The 24,171-nt window shown below is 39.1% G+C and overlaps 1 pseudogene; it reads right to left on the bottom strand.

The window, feature by feature from the left end:
* Positions 1–3,863: 3,863 nt before the first annotated feature.
* Positions 3,864–5,633, bottom strand: LOC148040817 (uncharacterized; annotated as a pseudogene).
* Between the last annotated feature and the right edge of the window lie 18,538 nt (positions 5,634–24,171).

The following is a 24,171-nucleotide window of genomic DNA, read 5'->3' as shown; positions in this document are numbered from 1 at the left end:
AAAGGCAAAATAAACCTAGAAAAGGCCCTACAAAATGTCAATTCTTGAGGCCATTGAGTTAAAAGAATAGCTAAAGCAACAATTGGAGCAAGATTTTATCAAATTTGACAATTTATCTTAGGGTGCCACTTTTCTCTTTTGAAATAAAAAACACAGGAACCTAAGACTTTGCCTCGACTATAGTGGATTGAATCAGGTAACCATAAAAAATAAGTAACCTATTTTGAAAATTGATACATTACTTGATAGAATTCAAGGAGAAAAATTATTTGAAAGATTGATCGAAGATCAGATTACTCTCAAATCTAGATTAAAGAAGAAGATATCTCAAACATTCCTTTTAACACGATGCATGGCAAATTTTCATTTATTGTTATATATTTTGAAGTGACTAATGTGCTAACTACTTTCAATAAACTAGTTCAAGACATTTTCAGATCGTACCTTGACAAATTCATCCTTTTGTTTGATGTCATCCTCGTCTATTCCAAAGAAAAAAAGACCATCCAAATCACCTCCAATTTGTCCTTGAAAACTTGAGGGCCAATAAGCTCTATGCAAAGTGAAGTAAATATGTCTTTTTCAAAAAGAGTCTCAATTGATCCACTAGAGCTAAGGTAGAGGATATCCAAGATTGGCCACCTCTCCCCAAACTATCCAAGAAATTTGAGTGTTCTTAGGGCTGGCAGGATAGTATTGTATTTTCATCAAGGATTATATTGTCCTTATTTCCACCCTCTTAACTAAGCTTCTCAAGAAACAAACCAAGATAGTGTGGATCCCTACAGAGCAAGAGAACTTTGATGCATGCCTCACTACTATTGCAATATTAAAGCTCCCCAACTTCTCTCAAGAATTTAAAATGCTAGCATTATAGTAGTGGATTTTGTGTTATCACAAGAAAGTTGACCCGTAGCCTACTCTTCTCATCTTCTCAAAAACTCAAGCCTTATGTGAAAAATTATACTACACATGAGTTATGGAGCTTCTAGCAATCACTCACACTCTCAAAATATGGTGCCACTATCTACTTGGTTGTAGATTCACACTCATCACCTATCATAAATGTCTTAAATGAATCTTCACTAAGTCAGATATCAATATGAGGCAAAGGTGGATCAAAGTCCTACAAGAGTTTGACTTCGAGAGTCGATATCACCCTTGCAAGGAGAATGTAGTAGTTGATGCTTTCAATCAAAAAGCCTTCTTAAATGCCATAATAATTGAAGATCCTTGAGTGTGTGAGAGAAGCGAGTTTTTGGAATGAGCTTTATTTGGAAACCTCCAATTTTATTCCACATAGTCCACTTAGTCCTCTTTTTCTTTTGGGCATATATCAAGTACCATTGTTGCTCCTTAATTGCCACCACCACCACTAGTACCACAACATCTTACTCTCCCCCTTGTTAGAACCATAACCAATTCTCCTCTCTCTCTCATCATGTGTTGGGGGCCAACCATCGACATCTCACTCTCTCAATAACATTACTACCACTAGCACTGCCACCACCACCATCACATCTTACTTTCTCCCTCCTCATCAGAACCACAACCAATTCTCCTCTATCACTCTCTCTCCTCATATGTTGAGGACCAACCGTTGACATCTCTCTCTCTCTCTCTCTCTCTCTCTCTCTCTCTCTCTCTCTCTCTCTCTCTCTCTCTCTCTCTCTCTCTATATATATATATATATATGTGTGTGTGTGTGTGTGTGTGTGTGTGTGTGTGTGTGTGTGTGTGTGTGTGTGTGTGTGTGTGTGTGTGTGTGTGTGTGTGTGTGTGTGTGTGTGTGTGTGTGTGTGTGTGTGTGTGTGTGTGTGTGTGTGTGTGTGTGTGTGTGTGTGTGTGTGTGTGTGTGTGTGTGTGTGTGTGTGTGTGTGTGTGTAGTTCTCTCTTTTTAATTTATTTATATCACTAAGTTAAGCTTATGTGCTTATCTTTGATAATATTATCATAATGTTAATGGTTAAATTATGTATACATATGAGATATCACACTATATATACATTCACATCCCCCTCTCTCCCTTCTTTGCACGTATTTTGTAATTACATATTGATGTATTAGTACTTCAATTATACACACACGAGCAAACTATAGACGCGTCCACTTATACTTACACATTCCTCTCTCTCTTTCTCTTGCTCTCTCTCTCTTCCTTAGTTATACATTTGTTTGCAATAGATCCTTGCAAGCAATTGCTTCACAATCTCTGTAAAATATAGCTATGTATTCCTTCATTACCTGTAGCTGTTATTCCTTCTAAGAATTGTTCATTTTAAACTTGAAACTTTAATAATCAAATATTTTAATACATTGATATATTTTGCATTGTACTACATGAACTTACTACAAAAACTACCCAAAAAATACTAAATCCACAAATGCATTTACAAGTTAGTGAACTCCTATGCACAAAGAAAATGAGAATATTTATTGCAAAAATTAAATATCAATCTAGCTCTATTGTTGGAGGGTGAAATTGGTGTTCTCGAACAAACTCCTAGACTCCCTCGTGAAAACCTGCTAGCTTAGTCAAACAGGGAAGCATGTATTCCAAGAGGTTGGTATTCATGGGATTTTCCTCAGTCAAATACGGAAGCATGTGTTTGAAGAGAACGATATCCATGGGATTTTCTTGAAATGTTGATGGACATATAAAGGAGTTAGGTGAATTACATTGCATCTTCTTTATGTTGTCATCCACAAATAGTATCATTGTAGGGCTAACGTATGGCCAATCAATATCATCCAAACATTTTAGAAATTGTGGCTTCACCCTGAATCCTTTCGAAAGAATGAGTTACAATAATAAATGCACCGGAGATATCACTTTCCTATGATCAACCATAGTCTCTTTAGAAGAAGATATAAAAGTGTGATGTATTCTAAAGAATATATGTGGAATTACTTACGAGGAATCTAGATCCTTATATCTCTTGCACTGTTTCTTTTTGAGTATTTTTGGTACAATGCCTTCTCTTTGGAGGGGAATTCACCTCTAGATAGTCAAGAAAGGTAAGACATCTCCAATACACCTCCTCATTCCATTGTTGCCCAATTTGGTAATCCTTATATATGAGCACCTCCTTCAAGTGCACCTAGTCCTGCATTTCCCTAGGAAAGTTTGCAACATCCCCTTCTCCAATTGCACATACATGAATCTACCATTCATAGTTCTATTACATATAGAGAACACATCAACAAGATACCATTGCAAATATACTTCTATACAAGGATACCAAGTTATGGCTATAGAGTAGTCTCTATATTGCTAGCTTGCACAACTTCTAAGACTCAAGATCATTATTTGGTTTGAAATTCTCTTTATCTCCTATATGTGAACTAGAAGAAAAAAATATTTGTCCATTTGAATGTTGTAGTAGTTTCCTCATTAGAGAGAGAAAGAAAGAAAGAAAGAAAGTTATATTAACGTCTTCTAAAGACCAAAACTGGCCTATGAGACAAACTGTGATACAACTGATGAGGTCCAGCTATCCAAAATAAAAGTGCTGAATGAAAAGCTAAAAACTGGAAACTCAAAATACGGTGCTGTGAGTGTGATAAGTGTCGTGTATGTGTATGTGCGTATGTAGCTCTAGTACTCCAGATAATGGCTACAAAAGGGGAACAAATGTCGGCTGTGATAGGGGAACAACTGTCGGCTGTGATAAAGTGGTGCGATGTGTATATGTAACAGATGCAGGGAGATATACTATCCTGGGATGTAGTAGCAGTCGTCGAAGTCGCTAATAGCAGGTGATCCCTCCTGGATGCAGGATGTGGTACATCGGCGGTGGAGAAAGAGCAAACTGGAGATCTGAGATCCAATGTGTGGAGTGTTGTCGGATCTCAGTCTGCTGTCAATGTAGATCAAGAATCCTCCGGATCTCCTGTCGGTGTGGCTGTGGGGTCCGAAACCCACGGATCCTCGTGCGGCGTCGGGTACGCTGGTCCTCAGCCTGCTGTAGTGTGAGCCCGGAGGTTTGGCTGGAGGCTGGTACAGTAGCTCTCACTCTGTCTGTCTGAAAGAACTGTGTAATAGTCATCTAGGTGGGCCCCTCTCTGACTGGGACCCGCTGTGTGCTCTGCTCTCTGATGTGCCATGCCTCTCCCAGAAAACGGCCAAATGATCTCTGATCCATATCAGTCATACATCCCTGAAGTGAGCTGCTCAGTGTGTATCTAGATCGCAACTCTGAGTATGTCGGGCATCTGAGAACAAAATGCTCCTCACTCTCCACCTCTGATCTGCAGAGGGGGCATATCCTCTCCTCCCGTGGGATGCCACTGGCTCTGCCACTCTCAATCATAAGCTGATGTGATGATACCGTGAGCTATCCAATAAGAACTCTCAATCGATGTGGCATATAGATCTGCATATATCTCAGAATCTCTATGAATCGTCATATCTCCTATCTGATGACTATGTTCCTCTCAGAGAGAGAGAGGGTGTAAGTGGGAGCCTGAGTATCATATAGAAGAGGTGGGAGTCTATCAATGTCCAGCCCATGTCTGTCAAACCAAGCTCTAGTCTGTGCATACCATGATGTGGTATCCCCCGCTCGAGCCATCTCCTGAGATGCCATATATGCTCTGTATGCAATGCGATCTCTGTCCATATCCTCAAATCTGTGTAGGAAGCAGACTATCTGAAATAATGCCTCGACTAGCATGGGCGGTGTGGCAAGCTCTGCTCGCACAATGTCATGTGGGACTGAGGCCTTACTGCGAATCAATTTAGATATCATGATCACCTGAGGTCTCTCCATCAATGTCCATACATAGTCGGCAAGGCCTAGCCCCCATATAGCTTCTCCATACATCAGTGTTGGAGTGACTAGAGTATCAAAGAGCCACCCCTTGGTGCAGGGCTCCTGGAAATGTGCCTGATGACACTGTCGCTCCATAAGAGCCAATGCTGAGTATCCTCTAGTGAGGCGGTCACGAGCTACCTGTGTCATCAAGAAAGTCCCTGAAGCTGCTGTAAAGGTGACTCCCAAATATACATATGATCCAATGACCTCAATACTCCCTCCTGCTGCCATGAAAATACTCTGTCTACGTATCTGAGCTGATGTATGGAATATAAGAACCTTGGTTTTACCAAGGTTCACTGTCATGCCTCTCTGTATGCAAAAATCATCCAATGCTAATAAATGCTACTGTAATCCCTGAGCTGAATCTGAGACCAACACAATGTCATCTGCATATAGTAAGATATGAACTGTGGCTCCACTGAGATCTATACCTCCACCGGCTCGCTGTTGAATAAACTCTGCTATCTCATTAATGTATAGCCCAAATAGAGTCAGTGAGAGTGGGCATCCTTGTTTCACACCAATGGTGCTCACAAGGGGATCTGATATACCTCTCAGACATCTGACTCTGCCAGTAACCTGCTCATATAGTGCATAAATACCCCACATCATGTCATCATCCACCCCCAGATCAAGTAGGCGTCTGAAAAGCCTCTCTCTCAGAACCATGTCAAAGGCTTTGCAGAAATCCACAAAGCAACAATACAATCTCTGTTTCTTCACTCGTGTCTGGTCGATCAGACAATGGAGAGTGAAGATGTGGTCTATGGTAGAAAATGCCCGTCTGAACCCTGCCTGTCCAGGTGTGCACATGCACTCTCTCTCTGCCAGCATGCTGAGCTCCTCCTCCATCACCGTGCCATAAAGTTTGGCCAAAACTGGCCCCATCATGATGGTCCTATATGTGTTAGGATCCATAGGATCCCCTGACTTGTGGATAGGTACGATGGTGTGCTCTGTCCACGAGTCAGGGAATCCCTCAGACAATGCACGGTTGAAGAGGTGAGCAATGAGTGGAGCCAATGTGTCTCTGCCATATATAATATGCTCTGCCTGAAGATCAAACTGGTCTCGAGCGCGGCCATGCTGTAACCGTGAGATAGCATGCTTCACCATACTAGTGGTGAAAAATGATGAAATACCTGGTCTCGGTGTACATGGTGTGGGTATCAGCGGCAGTGCGGGTACATGATATAAACTCTGTGCGTATCCATGCCATACTGCAGGGTCATGTATCGGTGTGGGTGAGCGTGGTTCTTTGATCTGCCTCCATGCCTCTGCACAATCTCTACTCATAAGAAGGTGGTATATATCCCAATATCTCTCCTCCTCCCATTCCCGCTTTTTACGGCGGGTCAAGCGGTGCATGTGTCTCTGCGCCTGTTTGTGTGTGATCTCTCCTCTGGCCTCCAAATCGCGTAGCTGTCGACGTAGATCTCTGCACTCATCATCATACCACCTGTTCTGTGGCATGGTACCGGTCCGAGGGGGGTGCGTGTATGTGTGATGTGGAAAACTGAGTGTAGCAGAATCATGCAGAATGCATGTGATATCAGTGGTCAGTGTATCAAGGGGCGCGTATGGATCAAGTGACGTGATGTGCTCCTCCAGATGCTGTAAGTAAACATGTGAGAGCTCATGAGTGAAGTGTATGGTAGTATGCATGTGGGATATGATATCTACAGGTGGTGATGGTAATGAGGTGAGGAGTGAGAAACTGAGAAAGGTGTGATCGACATCGAGTGGAAGTCTCCCAAGGCCGAAGGACTCGATAGTATGCATCCCATCGATCGGTCCGAGCAGATAATCTACAGTACTCTCGCCCCCCCCCCCCCCCCATGTGGGAAGCATGTAAGACCTCCTGAATATGGCCATCGTGCCATCCCGTTATAAATAACGAGATGATGTCTACTACCAAGCTCAAGTAAATGCCCTCCATACCCTGTGGCGCCTGGCCCAGTATCTGTTGACTCCCGACTAATCCCCAACTCCTCAGGGTCTAATGCTCTCATAATCTCTGGCTGCTCCATATCAAAACTCTCACACTGTCGGCTCTGTGTGCGCCCGTTGAAGTCCCCCATAAGGAAGACCTCACCCAAACTAGAATACAGAATAATGTCCTCTGAGAGCTATGAATAAGGGGAGGGGGAATCTCTGGCCTGAATATCACCCTGCGTAGTAGCATATCTGGACCCTCGTGGTGAAAAGTAGCATACTGCCATATAGATCCATCTCTCACCTGATATCTGCACTCTGATCCATATGTAACTGGCCTCCTCATCTCATCTCACTAACTGGATATGTCTTTGTATCCCCTGACGGAATAGAACTGCCACCCCTCCTGAGCCCCTAGATGTACTCTGCCTAGTAGTAGCCCGGTATGCAGATACCCACTCAAATCCTGTAATGCGTGGAAGCCCTCTCTCTGGGCTCTCATGTGTCTCTGTGAGACATATAACATCATGGTCGGGTAAAATCTCCTCAAGTCTGTCCGGTTGTGACCATAGGGAGCCGTTGCAGTTCCAAACTGCCACACATATCGGGGTCTCCTGTATAGTCCTCTGCCCCGTCTCATAGGCCACGCCCCTCTATTTGGTGGGGCTTCCATCTATAAAAATCCGGCCATCTCGATATAAGGCCTTATGGCCTTCTCTACGTGCTTGGAGTATCTGTGGCATGCATGCTCGTCTGTTTGCAATCTGCATCTGAGTCAGGTCCTCATCCATGAAGATGGGAGCCCCAGTCATCCCTCGGAGCAAAATCCGCTTCTGAAAGAAAGCGGCTCTGTCCTCCGGTGTGCTCATATGTAATATCAGAGCTCTGACCCTGGTAGTATCTCGTCCTACACACCATGCCTGAGTAAAGGGCATGCTCGTGTACCCTAGTCGGGTGCATAGCCCGCGTGTGTCCTCCTCCGGAGAGGCCCCTTCGGGGAGCCCGGTAATACGCACGTTCCTGAGCCTCTCCTCCTCTAAGGTCTCCTGAACCCGGACTACCTCCTCCTTTTTATTTTCTTCCTGGACCTCCTTCTTAATGTTCTTCTTCACTACCTCAATCCACCCCTCCTTATTCCCTTCTAATTCTTCCTTCATGTTTGCTTTGATTTTTTCCTCCCATTCCTCTCTCGAAGCCTCAACTTCGGTTTTAATGCATACCTGGAGGTCCTCTCGGCATTCCTTCGTGATAGCCTCTCGGAGGTCCGCTTTGAAATCTGCGTCCTCTCTTGCCTCCCGTAGATGTGACACTTCCGTTTGTAACTTGTCCAGGGCGGTTTTGAGATCCCTCTTCTCTGCCGTGAGTGTCTTCACCATCTCCTCCAGTCGCCAGATCCTCTCATGGAGCCGGCGGGTTTCTTGGTTCAAGGCATTATCCGCATCCTTCTTGAAATCTTTCTTCGCCTCCTTGATAGCCTGGCTGATTAGGAGCTCCACGTTGTGGAGCTCGAGCGGCATGTCGCCTCACGGGGAAAAATCCCCCTCCTGGTTCGAGGATCGAGAGAGAGAGAGAGAGAAGAGAATGGAGAGAAGCAATGGCGGATCTGTGGATGTGCGTTCCCTGTGGACGTGCTCCCCCTGACCAGCAGTCGTTTGTACCTGCCTCCTGCGCTGCCTGACACCTTCGTCAGACCAGTGCAGGGTCTCTTCTGCCCTGTTTGATCCCTGCTCTTGTCTATTTGTGAACAGCCGTTCGATCTGTTTGAGACCTCTCATCAGACCAGCGCAGGGTCTTTTCTTCCCTTCTCAAGCCCTGGCCTCCGCTATCTGTGAACAGCCTGAGAGAGAGAGGGATTATGTGACTTTTTTATCATCTCTCTAAGGGGACGTGAATTTTTTTCACTAGATAGGGGTTGCCAACAACCCCTTCTCAACACACACACACACACACACACACACACTTATACAGAGCTTTGAATCACAACTACCCTCTATTATCTCTCTAAGGGGATGTGAAATTTTTTGTCGCCATGTAGGGGTTTCCAACAACCCCTTCTCGGCAAAAGAAATTCACAAGTTGCCTCCATCTCTCTGAGGGGACTTATGAAATTTTTTTGGGTTGGGATAGGGTTGTTGATGGCCCCTATTTAGTGAAGAATTCTTTTAGAGAGGACTTGTGAAAAGAAACTTGGCCATGGAGGGGTTACTAACAACCCCTTATTTGGTATAAAAATTTTCACAAGTTCCCTCAAAGAAATGCTAAAGGAGAATTGTAAAAAAAAATTGTCTCAAGAAGGGTTTGTTGGAAACCCTCTTCTCGAGGAGTTGCTAGCAACCCCCTTCTTGACTAAACAAAAATTGAAAGCAAGTCACATAATATATATATATATATATATATATATATATATATATATATATATAAAACTAATAAATGGTTAGTAATTAAGTTATTAACTAAGCAACAAATTAAGTAGTGCATGTATGTATGCACCTTTCTGTGTGTGTGTGTGTGTGTGTGTGTGTGTGTGTGTGTGTGTGGCCCTTATCTCCATTTCTCACTATGTGTATCTCTGGCAACTCTCTCTCTCTCTCTCTCTCTCTCTCTCTCTCTCTCTCTCTCTCTCTCTCTCTCTCTCTCTCTCTCTCTCTCTCTCTCTCTCTCTCTCTCTCTCTCTCTCTCTCTCTCTCTCTCTCTCATACCACTAGGACTCAATAAAGTCGAGAGATAAAGAGAGAATATATATATATATATATATATATATATATATATATATATATATATATATATATATATATATATATATAATTTTTTTATGAGAGAGGAGAGGAGATGGAAGCTTTAAAATAATTTTTGATGAGAGAGGAGATAAAAAATAATTACTAACTAAGAATATCATATTATGTGTATATTTATGATATGTTTTAATGTGAGACATAATAGATTGAGACTTTGTGAATGAACTATATTGAAATATCTGGACCTTCTCATCAAAAAGCAATTCCTCTTTTGAAAAAAAAAATCTCCTAACATAAAAACTAGTAACTTACATGACGTATAATGGTTATTATCTTTTGCATTATGTATTTGGAAAAATAAAGACCTTATCAAAGTTTTCAAAAAGTTTTATACTATTGAAATTATAATCACAATGTGACTTTTTAGGCTAATTGTACTATGTCCAAAAAGTTTTAAATAGAAGAATTTGATCTCAAGTTGGAGAGAGAGAGAGAGAGAGAGAGAGTGTGTGTGTGTGTGTGTGTGTGTGTGTGTGTTTTTTGAAAAATACCCTAAGTTATTAATGTAAGAGAAGCCCAAAGGTAGTATTGTAGTATTATAGGAGAGAGTTGCTAGAATTGTTTTAAGCCACAAAGAGAGAGAGAGAGAGAGAGAGAGAGAGAGAGAGAGAGAGAGAGAGAGAGAGAGAGAGAGAGAGAGAGAGAGAGTGTGTGTGTGTGTGTGTGTGTGTGTATCACAGCCGACATTTGTTCCCCTTTTGTAGCCATTATCTCGAGTACCAGAGCTACATACGCACATACACATACACGACACTTATCACACTCACAGCACCATATTTTCAGTTTCCAGTTTTTAGCTTTTCATTCAGCACTTTTATTTTGGATAGCTGAACCTCATCAGTTGTATCACAGTTTGTCTCATAGGCCAGTTTTGGTCTTTAGAAGACGTTAATATAACTTTCTTTCTTTCTTTCTTTCTTTCTCTCTTTTGATTAAGGTCCAAAGCTATTTATATAGGATAAGTCCAAAGGTAGTATTGTGGTATTATAGAGGAGAATTGCTAGAATTTTTTAAAGCCACAAAGAGAGAGTGTCAAGGAGTGGACTCCAATCTACCTGGATCAAATGGATACAAGGAAGTATCCCCATAATCACATCCATAATCTCCCGGATCATAGAAAAGCACAATTCCATCTTCATCTTCATGTATGCCCAAATCATGTATTACATCATCATCAGACATATACCAATCATCCTAACCATGATCAAGGTACTCATTATCAAATGCATTCAATGGATGTTGTAAACCTTGATTAAGTGTAAACTTATGCTCAAGAAGATCATCATGAGGTTTCTCCAAGAGTCTAAAACCTTCAACATAACCATCTACATCTGTGAGTGCCTTATGTGATTCTTCAACTAATATGTCATCAGCTTGTACATCTTGGTCTTCATTCTTCCCTTCTTGTACATCTTCTTGGTTATGGTCTTCTTGTTGATCATATTGATCATTATCCCCTTCTTGTTATTCAACTTGCTCATTGTTATCTTCTTCACCATCAGTACCTTGAAAAGAACTTGTCATTACATTTGGGTGATCATGAGGTATAAATTGATTGGGATACAAGACACCATGATAGTTATGAGCTTGCTGATGATCAAAGCTAAAAGAGTACAAATAAGCATGACCATTATTATCACGTCCATAAGAACTAGGCTATTGAATCAAGGAAGGTTCATAGGTATAATCATGACTATGTTGCTGAAAAGATGGATGCTCAAATGCATAAGCATGTTTCCCATAATAGCCATTGTGTTGCCAAGGTTCAATGGAATGATACCCTACATTATGACATGATACATCATATCTATAAGCATTAACATGCTATCTAGATGTACTTGCATATTGCTCATGTTTGTTTGCATATTGTTGCTTCCCATATTCATAAGATGCATGCAGATCATAGTGTGTACCATCAACAGACATAGGTTGGCCATAAGCATAAGCATTGGGTGCATGATGCCCATGAGAATACTCACCATGACCATAATACTCATCATGTCGTTGATAATACTCAAGGTGATGGAAATCTATACTTGATTCAAGTCTTGCTCTATTTTCTCTGTCAGCCTTCATAAGAGCAATATACTAATCAATTAAAGCTCCAAGTTTATCAATATTAACCTGTGTGTGAAGCCAACCTTGTTCAATAGAGCTGGATCTATTGATCTCATTTTTCATTGTAATCAAGTTTTGCTACTACTATCTCTGCTTATGTTTTGTTGGGGCTGATCTGACAAGTCTTTCCTCAATGCTTTGTACAACAAAAACTGTATGCATCTACACTTTTCTTGATTGTTGACATTGCACTATATGCAACTATAGCTCAATATCCTTGTAGCATGGAGAAGAATCTAGAGGGTTCATCACTATTATACAAATTTAGCATCAAGTGCTCCTCCACAGTCATAGATGTAACATCATTACTTTCACAAATTCATCAAGGCCCAAATGTTATCACACAAGATAGCTCTCAATCATTGATTCCCTGAAATATTATGAATAATAATGCTCTCTCTTTTGATCAATTGTGTTGTAGTTTATCAGAGCTTTAGTAGCTCAATCTAAAACCATGTACCATGCCTCTTACATGTTTCAATTATGCCCAAAGCTCTAAAGTACATCATTATAGTCTGAATAGTTATGCCCAGGCTATACAGTAAATTGAAGTTTCCTACTATGATCCTATTGAATACTCAAGCCTAATCATGTGGACATTCTTGTGATGTATGCCTTGGCCTTATGAAGTTTTCAGAAATGTGAACCACCACTAGATACAAAAACTACAAGCTTCTTCCTAATGAATCCACATCTGTCCAAGCATCATTGGAACCATTGCTATCTCCCTTGGTGATCTCCTTAATGCTTTACAAATCTAGGAAACTATCCAGCCATGCCCTTAATTGAGGTAAGAGTTGATGATGACTCAAATCTTCATGTTTGAAGCCCCCAAACATGCTTCTACTAAGCCAAAGGTTACTTTGGGCTTTGGGTTAGACATGTCAAGTATGCACTCTACAGGTCATTTCAACAGAACATATAGCATAGGAAGCGATGATAACCATTCTTTTTACAGCTTGAATGCAAGCGTTTTCATGCAAATATTGAATCAACTTCAAGATTATTTGCCATATGAGCAACTGAAATGCAAATTTCTTTAGAAATACAATACGAAAGAACTCAAAAATTTCTCTCAGATGAATAACTTGATGTCTCTTTGTTTGTTGCCACCATTTCTCAATCCGGAAACTCACAATACATAGCACACTCAATGTTTTTTCAGGATAAAGACCCATGGTAGATTCTCTTAACAGCATCAGTGCATTAGCATGTTGCTTCACAGCTTTTGAGACATTTGCTACCTTAGCTCTTGTTGGTGTTGGATACTCAATCATAGATTCTAAAAGTTGTGAAGCCACAATGACTAGCTTGTTCAATTGATGACAAAGATTCACTATCTAAACTGATGGAAAGGTTGGGTCTTGCGATCCAGAAAGATACCTCCACAATCCTCAGAATGGCAGATGATAGTTTGAGGTAGCCGGAAGGCTGCATTACTAAGGTCCATGTCACTGTTGCAAATGTAGAATGCCTGTTGGACAAATCGAATTCATGATAGTTCGATAGAGTTCACTTTTCACGCCAAACCATCCGCTCTTTAGGTCGCTGAACCGGCTTTATTGCCTCTTTTTTAACTTTCACCTTCTTCTTTGGTGGTTCCTTATCGGCTTTACTTTCCACGGGCTTCAAAGGTCCCCCTTCCATGGCAGGATCCAAAACTTGCGTTCCTTTGTCGCCTTGTTTAGGGTTTCCCTCGACAGGCTTATCCTTGTCGGCTTCTAGCTACCATTGCACCATCTGATACTTGTATGATGTCTTCTAGATGCTTTCAATTTTTGTGATTACTCGAATGGTCCCTTCTAATGATCTTGCCACAAGATATACCAAAATCAATGTTAAGCTAGTCCTTGGATGAAATTGTGGGAAGCATTGCATTCCGCTCCCAAACCACTCCTAGCTTGCATGTTGTCTTAAGGTTGGTAAGATTTGGAATGGCCTTTGTAGTTTGGCAAGGTCTTCAGCATGCTCCAAGCCTCGTGTCCTTTTGATCTTTGGACCTCTGGTCACTTCACTACTACTCCTTGTCCATGTCTGTATGTGTGTACCTGAAAGTTTCTTGGATTTGTGTAACTTAAAAGGAAAACCTTCTTAAATGAAATGTGGCTAACTAGATCAAGAACCTGAGAAGCTCTTATACCACTTTGTCAAGGAGTGGAATCGAGAGGAAGAAAAAGAAGAGAGAGACTATAGAAGAGAGAGAAGATGAGGTGCAAAAGAGAGAGAAATCAAGTGACGAGGAGAGAGAAATACTAGAAAATGATAGAGAAAGGCACTCCAAAATCAAGTCCCTTACACCTTTTATACCAGCCAATTAGCTTGTATTTTATCCCCATTATTTTATTTCCCCTATCTTACACACACACACACTATGTGTGTGTGTTTGTGTGTTTTCTTTATAAAAATTCAAAGCTATTAATGTATAAGAAATTCCCAAAGTTAATATTGTAGGGGAGAGAGAGAGAGAGAATAAATATCCAAGGCTATTATGTAGGAGAGGGCCTAAGGTAGTACTATATGAGAGAGTGCTTGAATTTTTTTAGCCAATAATTATTTTTATATCCTCTCTCTCTCTCTCTCTCTCTCTCTCTCTCTCTCTCTCTCTCTCTCTCTCTCTCTCTCTCTCTCTCTCTCTCTCTCTCTCTCTCTCTCTCTCTCTCTCTCTCTCTCATCCAAAAGTTATTTTTATCTCTCTCCTCTCTCTCTCTTCTCCATCAAGTCCTAATACCATTCCAATTGAAATTCCTTACATTTCAAAGTATCTAGAATATATTTTTGATTTTAAAGACTAGGCAAACCATTGAAGTTAAGGTGGATTAGAGTTTGTATGAGCAATAATATTTAAAGCTATATCTTTAGTTCTATAATATACATTAGATGAACCTTTTTTATAATGCATATATAAATTTCCATTGATAGTAAAGTACATACAGCATACAAAGGATATGCATCAGGGCATTAAACCAAAGCATCTAATTTTTTATAGCCAAAAGGCCCAATGGGTATTCCTGATATATTTCAAAAAGACTAAGATCTTATCTTTCAAGGCATGTATGTCCTCTATTAGGGAAATCTTCTTTCCTGTCCTAAAGATAGTGTTGTTTCTCAAACATCAAATGTGTTTGAGAGTAATTGATCTTAGGGTATCCAACAATAGTATTGAGGTCTTGTTAAGTGGTCCAAAATCACCAAATAGGGCAATGTTCATAGTAACTGAATCCTTTAGATTGGGTGCTCTTAGCCAACTTCTGATGGTTTTCCAAAATTATCTAGCAATAGGGCACTCCCAGAAGAGGTGGGTGATTGTCTCTTATTCCTTTTTACACCATATACAATGGGGGGAGAGCTTAAGGAATTTGTTGATTCTTGCCTAGATGACAGGGAACCTGTTAAGTACCAATCTCCATAGGAGGGTATTCAAGCGGTTAGATATTGTGGCTTTCCAAGTCCTTCTTAGACGATGTCTTCTCCAAGTTGACATTCAAGAGTGAGGGAATTGCTTCTTCCATGCAACCCAAGTTTGCATGGTTACCTAAGTAGATGATCCATAGATCTGTTTGGGCTTCTTAACAGTCCAGGCTCTCATGCCTACATTATGACCAAAGATTTAAGGAGATGGGTGCAATGTGGCTTGCATGGTGGCAAGAAATTAGGCTTGAGGCATGACATCAACCTCATGATCCACTGAAGTTCCAACTCATTGAGGCTGAATTGGTCCCTGATAGTGGGCCTATCCTTCTAGGAATTGGAACCTGCATCCCATGCATCTGCCCATGTCTTTAGACCTTCTAGAGCAATCTTCCTTGCTAGTTGCAGTTGTTTATGATAGGGTGCCATTCCATTAATAGGTGCTTGTGCCTATGTTTTGAGTCTTTACATGTATATGTGTGTGTGATTGCGATGTGTAAATGTGAGTGCCTATGGTGATATCTACCTAAGCTATGAGGATTGAGGTGATGTATGGCTTACGTGTGTCAAGGTGGGCTCCCTAACCATGCTACTATGCATGATGAGTTGTGGTTGTGACTGGTTGCAGCTACAATCTATAAGTGGAGATGATTTGGTGAGTGTATGACTCACAATGATTATGAATTATATGGATGAATGATGGAGATGATTGCGAGTCTCTATGGGTGATAGAATTGTGTTGATTGCTGATGAAAATGATAGCTTGTGATTACGAGTGTGTGGGGTGTTGATGGAGATGATTGCAAGTGCAAAGCATGTTAGTATTTGATGTTTGCAATTATGATGGCTAAGTATGGCAATGACTATGGATAGAGCAATGGCACTAAGTGTTTCACCATCGCCTATGTGGTTGTGAGTGGTTGATTCATCTTACGTTATTGCAAGTTGGCAAGTTAGTGGATTGCGAGCCTACAATAGCATGTTTATGAGTTGGCAGACTAGTAATGATTGTGAAGGCATAAGCTAGAAATGATTTTGAGACATTGACAAGCATGCAAATGACTGGAAAATGATTGCAACTCCATGAATATCGATTGTGACTACAAGTCAATGACTCAAAACCAAATAACAAAGGAGTCAATGCATGTGATTGTGGAGTATATATATATATCCTCCACATCATGTGCATTCAAGGCTTATTTATAAATATTCTCATCTATGATTTTTTAAAATAAAACATAACCCTTTTCTATTCAATCTATAAATAACCCCTTTATATTATACCCTTCTATATGTAAAAAATGTATAAATATGGTATTTTAATAATACCTTATTTTGAACCCACATGATGCACACATATATTTATGAGTAACTTACCCAAGTCTATAATATTCCCACCCCAATGGCAATAAAGAAAGGGCATTTTATATTGTGCCTTCTAATTCCATGAAAACATGAAGTCAAGATTATGGATGTGTATCTAAATCCCTTGATTGAAGATTTACAATACTTTGGAGAGGTATTGAGATACGTGATATATGTTAACCTTCATCATTACATGACTTCACATTGAGAGCCATCTTGATGTGGATGATGCACAATTTTCCAAGATATGGTGAATGTAAAAGTGTAAAACTCAAGAACCAATGTTCATGTATGTATATTAATGTGTATTTTGGGGTTTAGGGTCAATTTCTATGAGGATATGATTTAGGTTTCTCTACCTCATGCTACCATGCATGTCCCATTTGTGGTCTATCGTTGGTTTCCTCACAACCAACTAGTCTAGAGAAGGTCATTTATGAGAATCACCATAAATTTATCCTATTGATCATCTTAACTATATGAGGTACTTTGAATGGGATTCCACCAAAATCATGGTCCATTGGGGACTAATGATTTTTAGATTTACATGGAACATCCACCTCCATATGGCATCAATCGGTAAGATCTAAGGTCCATTGGAGACTAATGATTTCTAGAGTTGCATGGAGCATCCACCTCCATATGGCATGAGTCGGTAAGACCTACGACTATTAATTTTACAACCCTAAACTTTTATGTAAGGAACATGAAATGTGCATTGTGTACTTCTTAGATCAAATACTCTATATTATTTTGACTACCTTATTGGACTCAACTAAAGATCATCTTCTAGATCCTATACATATATTCAAGAATGTGAGGTCTAGCATATGGGATCACTTGATTGTAGTGCAAGATTCTAATTATGTAAGAGAGGATCTATGTGATATTGGTAGAAAAAGGGGTGCTTGGCTAAAAGAGGTAGCAAATGGAAAGACCATTCTACCACATGCACCATGGATATTGACAAAGAAGGAGAAAAAGGTTATGAAACAAGACATAATAAAGTTTTTCACACCCATGGCTTGCATGCATTGTTTAAAGGGGGATTCACAAGGGCCAAAAGAAGAGTTATGGAGTAGTTATTTGGCTTAAAGTCTCACAATTGCATAAGATGCTTCAAGTAAGCAAAAGCTTGGAATCATGCACATAAGTTGGTACTATTATTCCTTGTAGCAAGCTAATCACATGCATATGACGTATGCAATTTATACTTCCTACCACCATCTCACCTTACACTTCAAAGAAAGTATGAGAGACTATATATAAATGGGAGACTTAGACTGCTAACCAGGTTGCAGCATTGGCATTAACAAAAAATTTCATTGCCTTTAAGACATATGCATCATCATGGAATGTTTTGCTCTACGAATTTTTTCTTTTCTACAATATGTATAGCATGTATCCAAATTTCCATCTCCTTTTCAAGCATAGATACATAACAAGGATCTTTTTACAAATTTCATAGCATGTGTCCAAATGTCCATCTCCTTACCAAGCATAGTACATAACCAAGATATTTCTTAACATGTAAAGCAAATATAGTAGCTTCTATTGTAGTATGTGCATTCTTTATAGTTATGTCATCAACCTTGTCTAATTCATCTTTATACATCTAATTATATTTGTGCTCATGCTTGGTATTATCATATGACATACATCCTCATACAAAGCATTCTTAAATTGGAGCCTTTGGTCTTGGAGATCGTCCCTTTTCTTCTAGATTTTCATGTTTTAGTCACAACTCATATATAGTCTTAACCAATTCATCTATTACATCATCTTTTATTGGAGCATTTCTAGCAATTCCATTGATAGGTGCTTGTGCCTATGTTTAAGTCTTTACATATATATGAGTGTGTGTGACTATGATGTGCCTATGGTGATATCTACCTAAGCTATGAGGATTGAGGTGATGTATGGCTTACGTGTGTCAAGGTGGGATACCTAACCATGCTACTATGCATGATGAGTTGTGGTTGTGACTAGTGGTGGCTACAATCTATAAGTGGAGATGATTGGGTGAGTGTGTGACTCACAATGATTATGAATCATATGGATGAATGATGGGGATGATTGCGAGTCTCTATGGGTGATAGAATTGTGTCGATTTGCTGAGGAAAATGATAGCTTGTGATTACGAGTGTGTGGGGTGTTGATTGCAAGTGCAAAGCATGTTAGTATTTGATGTTTGCAATTATGATGGCTAAGTATGGCAATCACTATGGATAGAGCAATGGCACTAAGTGTTTCACCATCATGCATGCAAGAGCGCTTATGTGGTTGTGAGTGGTTGACTCATCTTACATTATTGCAAGTTGGCAAGTTAGTGGATTGCAAGCCTACAATATCATGTTTATGAGTTGGCAAACCAGTAATGATTGTGAGGGCATAAGCTAGAAATGATTTTGAGGACATTGACAAGCATGTGAGTGAGTGGCAAATGATTTCAACTCCATGAATATCGATTGTGACTACAAGTCAACAACTCAAAACCAAATAACAAAGGAGTCAACTCACAACCATAAATGATTGTGAGCATCAATCAAACAACAAAAAGACTATGATGATGATTCTACATAGGTTGTGAGTGCATGAACACATGAGACCCTAACCATTGCATCCATCTGGTGTGCAGATCGGATGTTGTACACTCGCATAGTGAATGCCAGAAGGTCCCCAAGAACAATAGAACTCTACTTTTTGCACAAAATTCAATGTAAAAAGCATGAACGACATGAACAAGAGACCAATTGGGTGCAATCTCCCCCCATGCCTTGTGTGAGCGCTCCACAAAGCATGTATTTTATGTATTAATCATCTTCAAGCTCAAATAATAGCCCAAATTACAAAATAGCAAGCTTTTAGCTTTTGAGTTTGCTTTAGCACAAAATAGAAATAAAGCTAACGGACGGTGCCCAAAGAGTCCGACATGCCCAATATAATGTCCAAGTACAAATAACATAATCGTGTGCCCATGTGCATACAAAATAATAAATAAATATCCAACGCCTCAATAAATAGGCGTGACAAAATATAGGCGCCATGTCTAAGGTATGCGCCCATCAAAATATAAATGATAAATCGAATACTCGCTATCCTCCAATGCTTTCCTCCGCCATTGCTGCTATCTCTACACATCAACTGAAGCATTCACAATCGTTAGTAAAATAATACAATTAAACCGACAAAAGTGAATAGCTAGCAGTCTTCAGCTACATAAATAAATCAACTGGTGAGAAATCAATCCTAACCTTAATTTATTACGAGTGCGCACTCTAAACTCATAAACGTTTATTAATTTAATATGCATTTTGCGGAATCACCCGCTATGGAATCACCCATGTACACACTAAATTAATGAAACGCCCAAAAAGGATAGGCGTCCCCATCAACTTCTCGCACAAAGAATCCACTTTCTGTATGAGCCCCGGTCATCAAAGTTTACGTAATCCACCGTAAAACCTCACGGAATCCACCGTGAAATATGCCTCCTGGCATCATACCCCCGGGGTGGGATAGCAATTGACCTCAATTGATATTAGCTCAATGTGGAGCTAACAGAGTAGGGAAAGCATTTAAGTCTCTAGCGTGCATCCATTGTGCTTCCTCTACAAGATGGTTCTTAAATTTAACTAGATATCTAGAATATCTTCGGCCAGTTCTAGTGGTCATAAAATCAGTATCTATGATAGCTTCAGGTTCAAGTATTTCAGTCTCTTCCTCTAACAAAGGTGGGTTTTCATAAACAGGGTGTACAGGTAATTGGCCTCTAAATGGTCTTAATAAACTAATGTGAAATGTATTGTGAATTTTCCAGTAAGGTGGTAATTCTAACTTGAATGCATTGTCATTAATTTTATGAATGATCCTAAATGGTCCATAGAATCTAGGGGCTAATTTCACAACTGGGTGTTTATCTACACTTTGTAATCTAAGTTTTTCTATTCTCAACCAAACATAGTCATCAACTTTGAAATTCATTGCTTGTCTTTTCTTATTGGCTTGTTTGGTATATGATTGTTGGGCTTTGGCAATCATGGCTTTAACCTCATCAAAAATAGTATTATGCATACTAGCAATATCATCAGCACTCTAAATTCTATTTGACAAAGATGCAACAGGTGTAGATAATCTATAACCATAAATCACTTCAAACAGTGCTTTCTTTGTAGATGTGTGTGGTGTATTGTTATATGCAAACTGTAATAAATGCAAATGTGTATCCCATGTTTGTGGTTTAGAAATAGTATAAGCACGTAAAAGATCTAGTATAGTACTGTTAGTAGCTTCTATTTGCCCATTAGTTTCAGGATGAAATGCAGATAAGAAATCAATTTTTGTGCCTAGGTTAGCAAACAGAGTAATCCAAAAGTTGTTACAAAATCTAGAATCACGATCAGAAATAATAACTTTTGGTAATCCATGGTTAGTGAAAACAGTTTTCAAAAACAACTGTGCTGCCTGTGATGCTGTTAAAGTTTTCTTACATGGAATGAAATATGCTTGTTTACTAAACCTATCTACTGCTGTCCAAATCATATCATGGTTAGATTTAGTATTAGGTAAACCAGTAATAAAATCCATAGAAATTTGTTCCCATGGTCTTGACGGAATAGATAAAGGCATAAGTAATCCATACTGTTTACCATGATGTCTCTTAACTCTTTGACAAATCAAACATTCAGAAACAAAGTTAGATACATCAGTGTCCATATGTGGCCAATAAAAATCTTCAGTTAATGTACGTAAAGTAGATATGATACCTCAATGACCTTGATATGGAGGACAATGAATCTCATTCAAAACAAAAGATCTGAATGGAACTGTAACACATAATCTCTTTTCATAAAACATAAATCCATCATTATAAGATAGTGAATCAATAGGAATCAAGTTATTTTGAACTAATTTATTCCAATCAGCATGAAAAGTAATGTCTTGATGATAAGTATCTTTCATAGCAATCAAAGAATCAAATGATATAACAAAAATATTATGAATGGCAGGTCTTCTACTTAATGCATCAGCCACTACATTTTCTTTACCGGGTTGATATTGAATGATAGGATGAAAACTTTGAATAAAAGATGCCCATTTGATATGTCGGTCAGATATTTGAGGTTGGCTAAGTAAATGTCTAATACTTTGTTGATCGGTCTTAATCATAAATTCTGAACCCATTACGTAGTGTTTCCACTGTCTTAAGGCTTGTACGATAGCTAATAATTCTTTGTCATATGTGGAATATTTCAGTTCAGAGGGTTTAAGCTTACAACTAGAATAGGCTATAGGATGATTATCCTGCATAAGTACGGCTCCTATTCCTGATCCGCTAGCATCAGTCACTACTAAAAAGAATGGTCTATTGAAATCAGGCAATTGTAGTACAGGAGCATGGGTTAATGCATGTTTCAAGAAGTCAAAGGATTTATGTTGGTTTTCGGACCAATGATAAACAATACCTTTCTTCAGAATTTTGGTTAATGGTAAAGCAAGTAATGAAAAATTACGCACAAACTTCCTATAGAAACTAGCAAGACCTAGGAATGATCGTAACACATGCACATTTTTAGGTACAGACCAATTCAATATTGCATCTATTTTCTTGGGGTCAACTTTAATTCCATCAGATGATACAATATGATCTAAATACTCAATTTCTGTTTTAAAGAATTCACTCTTTTCTGGATTTGCATACAGTTGATTATCTTTTAATAACTGGAAAACCAATGACAAATGCTCATAATGTTCTTTCTCATTTTGACTAAACATCAAAATATCATCAAAGAAGACAATTACACAATACTGATATTTCAAAAATATACGGTTTATCATTCTACTAAATGTAGTAGGTGCATTAGTCAATCCGAAAGGCATCACTAAAAATTCATAATGACCAAACTGTGTCCTAAATGCAGTCTTGAATATGTCAGACTTATCTAGTCTCACCTGATGATAACTAGACTTAAGGTCTATTTTACTAAATACGGTAGAACCTTGCAGTTTATCCATAAGGTTATCGACTCTAGGAATTGGATACCTATTCTTTATAGTGATATTATTTAAGCACGATAGTCAATGCACATATGATAGGTATTATTCTTTTTCTTTACTAACAGAACAGGTGCACCAAATGATAGGTATTATTCTTTTTCTTTACTAATCAATCCTCTATTTAGAAATTCCTCAACTTGACTTTGAATTTCTTTTTGCTCTATCTGGTTATGCCTATATGGTGCTTTACAAGGTGGTTGGGTACCAGGAATCAAATCTATTTTATGGTCTTCTGGACGTGAAGGAGGTAAACCAGGTGGTAGATCTTCGGCAAAACAGTCTTTAAAAAGTGCAATAAATTATTTATGCCTAGGGTGCATATGATTTTCTTTAACTTGCAGTTCATTCACCCAAATGAGATAAGATTTACTACTTTTGCGTAATGCAAGTTTAGCTTGAGTATGCGAAAGTAGTGGAAAAGCATTAGATGCATGCATACCATACAATGTAATATGTTTTCCTTGAAATTTAATATTAATTGAATGTGTGGAATAATCTATATCTAGATTATGCTGATGACGCCAAGGCATACCTAAAATGATGTCAGTCGACTATAATGGGACAACTAGAAAATTTCTTCTATCAATGTATTCACCAATTTGAATTTCTAAATCATGCACTTCCTGTGTACCATTATACCTAGTGCCTAAGAATGCTGCTTTAATGCGATAATGCGTAGGTACAGTCTGTAATTTCAATTCTTTTACTAGTTTTGCAGAAATAAAATCATGAGTTCTACCATCATCATGCAAAATAATCTTTTCCTTTCCATGCACTAAACATTTCATTGTCAATAAAGAATGTGGAGTTGTCATACCTGGTAAAGTATCCGAAGGAGTAGTAGTGTTGCCCTCATCTTTCGTGAAATCAGGCATATCTTTATGTTCATCATCTTCCATTGCTCCAAGGTAGTTGATATGGATAGGTGGCTTCTTCGAATGGCAATTTGCTGCTAGATGTCCAGGCTGGTGGCATTTATAACAGACTATAGGCTTTGCTTTGGTTACATTGTTTGCAATGGCAGGAAGTCTAGGGATATTAGGATTTGGCTGTGGACACACTTGATTTTATCTTTTTCTGCATAGGTTTCCTCATGAAAGTAGTCGTCAAACTGACTAATGAATGCAAGAACATTTTTTCCCTCTCGAGTGCCATTGAAAGTACGGAATTTGAAATTTCTTTTACTTATCTTTGTTTCCTTGCGGATAGATTGAGCGTCGAGAGTTGCGTCGATGGTACGCCGAATAAGATCTTCAGATTGAGGTTCGTCTTTGTCGATAGTCGATCTTTGTAAATTTGCCAATTCAACTTGCAATGCTTGCCTAACTCGTCGTTCTTCATCCAACTGCATCATAATTAAGTCCAGCTTTTGCTCCATCGTAGGTTCAGGTAGGTCACCTTCAGCCATTAAATCATCCATATGTGGTTCCGTCATCCTGTAAAACTCAAAAGACCTCTCACTCTCAAAATCAAGTTAGCGGGATGAGCGTAGCTCAAGATCGGGTATACAAAGCTTATATATTTTTGGGTGTGGCTTTCACAATCTTCATCTTCGACTATTGCGGGATTTGTAATTTTTGAGAAATCTGTGTTTTATCCTTCTTCGTATGGTGAAAATGCTTTAGCAAACCTACGTATGCAAAGAGTACCTTCCAATGAACAACTTTGCAGTT

This window comes from Lygodium microphyllum, chromosome 1, assembly GCF_053477565.2.
Source record: "Lygodium microphyllum isolate KBCC chromosome 1, Lygodium_microphyllum_v1.1.10, whole genome shotgun sequence".
NCBI lineage: Eukaryota > Viridiplantae > Streptophyta > Polypodiopsida > Schizaeales > Lygodiaceae > Lygodium > Lygodium microphyllum.
This window is presented reverse-complemented; position numbering and strand designations above follow the sequence as displayed.